Source organism: Petromyzon marinus, chromosome 37, assembly GCF_048934315.1.
Source record: "Petromyzon marinus isolate PM22_M1 ecotype Great Lakes invasive population chromosome 37, UKy_Petmar_22M1.pri1.0, whole genome shotgun sequence".
In the NCBI taxonomy this organism is placed as follows: Eukaryota; Metazoa; Chordata; class Hyperoartia; order Petromyzontiformes; family Petromyzontidae; genus Petromyzon; species Petromyzon marinus.
This window is the reverse complement of record NC_133703.1, coordinates 5,991,262-5,997,179: the sequence shown is the minus strand read 5'-3', so window position 1 is coordinate 5,997,179 and position 5,918 is coordinate 5,991,262. Positions and strand designations below refer to the sequence as shown.

Sequence of the window (5,918 nt, the reverse complement as noted above, 5' to 3'; positions counted from 1 at the left end):
TTCTATAGCCCCCTGCCACCAGTTCAGCAATATTCAGTACGTGGTTGTAATGAACTTCTATAGCCCCCTGCCACCAGTGCAGCAATATTCAGTACGTGGTTGTAATGTACTTCTATAGCCCCCTGCCATCTATGCAGCAATATTCAGTACGTGGTTGTAATGAACTTCTATAGCCCCCTGCCACCAATGCAGCTATGTTCAGTACGTGGTTGTAATGCACTTCTATAGCCCCCTGCCATCAGTGCAGCAATATTCAGTACATGGTTGTAATGCACTTCTATAGCCCCCTGCCATCACCAAACTCACACTGACCAGCGTGGTGAAGTATGGTAAATAACCCCTCCCCCTGGGAGCTGCATAGCATGGGACAGCTGTCAGCCAGCAATGGATTTAAAAAGGAGCTGTACTCCGCACACATTCTTATTCAGGGTAGGGTAAGGAACTTGGAGGTTCGGTACGCATAATGTGCTCGGAAAGTATTGTATTCTGTATGTGTGTTGAACCTCTTTCGCATCGTACAAAGCCAACCGTGCTCTTCGGAGGTGCGATAATATATAAATATAAGTAGTCATACTACTGTAATACCACTTAATATTTAGCATTCATTGTATTAGTAGTACGGTAATTTTTTTATATGCAGGTGTGCATGCCAAACGTTAACCAATGTTAAATGTTAAGCCTTCTCTTTTGAATACAGTGTGTTTTAAACATGGAGTTGTCTCCAGCTAATTCTTAAATGTATATCATTCATAATGTAGTAGTAGGCAGGTAGTGCATTTATGACACTTCAATTGTACATAGAGCTTGCAGGTGTGATGAAGGAAACCATGGGAAAGGCTGGAATTTTTGTTGAAAAAAGGACAACAGCCACAGTAGCTTAAGAGACCTAACGCGAAGTGGTCGACACTGGCCCATGCGATCGCGTTGCGACAGCGGACCCACTTTCCGCACACAGCAGCTCCTCATGGTGCCCCCCATACCAGGACCAGTGGTGACCTTGTAGCCACAGCCATTCCTCTCCCTGGCCCCATCCGGTCCAGGCATCCCAAATCGTACAAAATGTACTGCAACGGTGGTGAGACAAACAGCCCTTCGGGCGACAGCACGGTGACGGACACAAGCCCTCGCGGCAGCCTGGGCAGCACGCTGCTCCGGACCGGAAGCGGGGGCTAGCGCAGCCCTGTGGTGTGCGGAGAGCAGTGCTGCTCGTAGGCGAGCGGTGCGCTGGACGCCTACATCGAGGACTTTGAGCAGAGCGGAATCTGTGCGTCACCGCCACCCAGGATACGTGCAGAGCACAGCGCCGCGCAGCATGGCGGAGCGGAGACGCGCGGAGGAGAGGAGGATGCACAGTGTGGATGAAGGTGGGTTGCGCCTCTCGCCACGCGAGGAATCGCTCCGTGGTGCTTGCACTCGAGTGGCTATCGAGTGTGCACGCGGTGCAATGGTATTGAAGCTATAGTAATAGGTTTTTACCCTTTTATCTGGCACAAAAACTGACACCTTTATACAAGGGATCATGTTTGCAATAACCACAACACAAGTAGTCAAAATGCAAACAAAAAAGACAACTCTGATAATATGCACTGTCCTTGAATTTGATTGGTCCATACCCGAGATGGCTTTTCTGAGATCCCAGTCTCCACTGGTGTTGGACCAGAAGACGCAAAAAGGCGTCTTCTTATTCTTAGCGTCTTCTTGTTTGCATTTTGACTACTTGCGTTGTGGTTATCGCAAACATGATCCCTTGTATAAAGGTGTCAGTTTTTGTGCCAGATAAAAGGGTAAAAACCTATTACTATATCTTGTTACTGGCAAAGGAGGTCTCATAAGGTATCGAAGCTAGTTGACTGGAGGGGGGATAATTGGAGAGGAGAACCCTATTTATTTGCTTGTACTGGGTGCTTGTCAATTATGCTATGCTATCATGAATGTAATGTAATTCCCCTAGAAAAAAACCCTTAATAAGGTCTAAAGATACATTTTCGTGAGAGTCCCACACTGGGATGCTTGGCAAATTCCATTAATGAGTTCATTTTATGTCAGAGAAAACTATCCACAGTAAGCACACGCATATGAGAGGATAGCATAGGTCTGAACAGATAGGTCGGAGCATGCATTTCTTTCTCCTGTCATCTTCCAGCAACTTCACTGATTATCGAGTTTGTAAAGTTTGTGAAATCTAAGTGATCCTCCAACCTTTGTGTCAAAATTTGCAGATCCTAGACTGGACACATCTGAAGTTTAAACAATAACAGCTCATGCACTGATTTATCCCATATTCTCACAAACTCCACAAACGGATAACATCATTAGTTACTGATGGTGCAAAGTAAGGCAACATTGCAGGATTGCCGTTCAGGGGTCAAGGAATCTAGGGGAGAGCAAATTCATTGTGTACCAGTAAAATGTCTGTGGGTCTTACATTGCAGGTGGCATGCTGCCTGTGGAGGACCTCATCTCGGGCACGTGCAGCCTCACTGCTGCGCTGCAGCGGTCATGGCTTATAGCCCGACGGTCAGTCTAACCACGGACCAGTTCCTAGAGGCGCCAGTTGACGGTTCCTCCAAGTCCTTGTTCCGCTCGCCTGGCGCCCACCGAGACCTCGCAGTGTCGCACAGAGGCAAGCGGTCATCTCTCGGGGTCACCGCGCACAGCCTCGGCGCATCATTGGTGAGGGGCAATAAGCCAACTGAACGGTTGAGCTCAACAGCGAGAAGCAACAAGGCCCTGATGCCATTAAATGAGTCGGCAAAGCCCAAAAATTATTTCTTTTCTAACCAGAAGAATGTTTTGTTGTACTAACGGAGCAGTGAAGCAACTAGGCGTGAGCACTTGCCGAACGGCGGCTGTGCGACAAGTACCTATCCCAGGTGGTTAACAAGCCAAAAGGATGAGCTGGATGTGTCGGGGATCACGAGCATTCCTGAGCTCAGGTACCCGGCCTGGCTGCGTGACTGCGATGTGGACTCCCAGACCAGCAGCCACGAGACGGATACCAGCACGAAGAGAGCAGGTGCCGCTCAGAGCCCGCAAAGCAGACCAAAGTACCCAGAGTGGCTCAAAGATTTGGACATCTCCGGCCTTACGAATGTAGCCAACGAGGAGCCCGTGTCAGAGGACCTTAGATCCCTAGGTGTGTGTGTGTATATATATAGTCTGTATATAGCAGATGACATTTCATATGTTTTTAGGTACATATTCAGTCTTTTCTCACAGAGACGACTGAGCGGCCACCCATGTGGTTGTGACGTGCGATGCGTGATTCTTGATGCACAGCCTCATTGGAGGAGCTGCTGAGCAGGGCGCGCATGGAGTTGGAATCCCCCGGCTTGGAGGCCCCCTCCCCGGGCAGCTTCAACACGGACGTCTTCCTAGGGGCTGATCGTCCCTGGGAAAACCCCTCCACGCCATTGTGAATTTATCTTTATATTCACACTCACGCACAGCATAGAGGCTGCACCGCCTCTAAGTATGATGTCAGATTATGAATGTTATAAGCTAAGCAGGTAAGCCTGGTTATTACTTGGATGGGAGACTATTTGGTAATAGCATATATTATAGATTTTGGCTGCTAGGTAACCAGGAGTTAGTAATACAGCAATGGAATCTTGAATCTATATCCGGAGTTTTGCATTTTACTCCCTCTGTTTTCACCGGGTTCTCCGATTTCCTCTCACATACCACTCGCTGATGAAATTTGCAAAATATCACTGCCAAACCCGCCTGAGACTTGGTGAGATTTTTCTGGCTTCCACCATGATAATAAGTCAACCAAGTAATTTTCTCTCAATCGTGTCTCTTCTCAGGGCCGTGTACCACCTGTCGCGTCTGAAAGAGCTGGTTGACACCATCAAGGAGAACAAGGATGGCTGCATTTTAAGGCGGTGGTCGAGGTTTGTACTCAGAAGGATACGTTCGCTTGGTCCTGCTAATTCATGGTTGTTAAACATCAATGGTACTTCAGGTGCTGTGGTGTGAATCGCAATTACTTGTGAACTTGTGGGGCCCATGGGGCACAGTAATTGCCCTGTTAATGGAAGTGCCACAACAAAGTATTGGAAAAATGTGATGAAGTTCGTTCAGGGTTGGAGTTAGTGAATGGTTGCAGCAGTATTTTGCACAGCAAATCCATGCAGACTCAAATGTCACTTGAAAGAGAACGGATATGTGAAAAATATTGTGAGCACAACTAAACTTATTTTGGTTTTATCCATTTTGGAAGGAGACTCCTTTATTGGGAACATACATGCTAGTATGTGTGTAGTTATAAACATTTGGGAAATCACTGTAAAAGTACATTTGCTTATTTAGATTGCACTATACCTGTATTGTAAAATTTCAGAACCTTTTATGTAACTTGTAATCAATAAACCAAAGTTGCATATTGTATGCAACCCATGACTTGGATTGTTTTTATCATGTCTTGTTTAGCATGGTTGGTTATGTACAGTGTGAAAGAAATTCAACATACATTAAATATTTTCTGATATTTGAATGTTTATATTGTACATGTATATTTATTTTACAATAAATCTGAGACAAAGGCTTATACACATGGAATTGAAAATATTCAGCTATGATTTGTATTTCTCAAGTATTTTAAGAAAAGTCAGCGAGTCTCGTGACATGTCTTCACATTTGGGGGTGATGATTGTGATGGATATACAAGCATTAACCTGCTTACATTCCTAGAGTATGTAAGGTGAATTTGGGCATTCTGGGTGATTGGGTTTTAGGCCAAACACAGGCAGATGGTTGGGGATAGATGTTTTCAAGCATCTATTAATTATTCATCGGCATGTACTATCTTACTATGATGTAAAGTTCAAAGACATGGTTCATGAAGGGAATGGAATAAAAACTCAACTGTGCACAAGTATGGAGGAATTAATACTTGGAATTCAATGCAAAGATCTGGCCATATGGCGTTTACTGGGCACCAGGGTTGCCAAACAACACATGAAAGATGTGTATCAGGCACAGCCTCTGCATTATGAAAAAAATATCACTTCCTGAAGAAGTGCATTTTGCTTCTCCTGTCTTAGGTCACCAAAATAAATTAGAGCAAATGTGACTCGACTGACACAGGCAGCATTTATACTTGTGAAGTGTTCTCCTTCCGACGTGTGGTGTGTGTCGCACACACTGTCGAAGACGAGGTAGTTGCAGGAGACACCGTCTCTTTATTATCTTGTTCACACCAACTCCGGCCTCACTCGACCACGTTGCCATAGAGCCCGGCCTAGACACGACCCTGTCCGTGTTGCACCGACGGCGTCGACCGAGAAGGCCAGCTACTGTCTGGCCACGCAATGATTGGGCGAATGCGGTGGCGACGACGAGACGAGTCCACTCCCAGAACCGGCAGCCCGGAGCTCTCGCTCTCCGCTGCTTATATTATATTCTATATTCTACTCGGCGCGGCTTGGCTCTGCCCTATCCACGCCTCCCTTCTCGAACCGACCAGAGGGTTCCAGAGGCTTCCCTATGAGGTCTTCCATGACCCTTGCCCCAATTCCTCTGCCCGGCCGGCACACCCGTATATATGCTCAACGGCGTGTGTGCAAACTTTCCACTGCAGTTGCCGCTGCTGGACAGCAGTCAGCGCTGTGTCACTACACTTGTATGAACACAAGAATTACATAATCATGTCTACACTTATATGTAATGGGCTGAGATAGGCGAACACAACTTCTTGGGAGGCAACACTATTTATTAACACCAACACATTACACTTAACATAAATTTCGATTTAAAGCTTTCGTGACTGCGGGCTAACACCAATCCCGAATATCCACCCCCACAGCCCTTTAAATAATCTCCAATACAGCCCCCCAATCGGCTATGCGTGTATGAGTGACGTCCCTGCCCTCTAACCCCCGACCCCCCCGTCCCGCGCGTGCGATTGGTGTGTC

General features: G+C 46.6%; 1 long non-coding RNA gene across 1 annotated transcript; it reads left to right on the top strand.

The window, feature by feature from the left end:
- The first annotated feature begins 2,437 nt into the window (after window positions 1-2,437).
- On the top strand, window positions 2,438-4,410 carry LOC142930131 (uncharacterized). The gene is made up of 2 exons (XR_012946089.1): window positions 2,438-3,415; window positions 3,810-4,410. It is a non-coding gene; the product is annotated as an uncharacterized LOC142930131 (long non-coding RNA).
- Window positions 4,411-5,918: the final 1,508 nt, after the last annotated feature.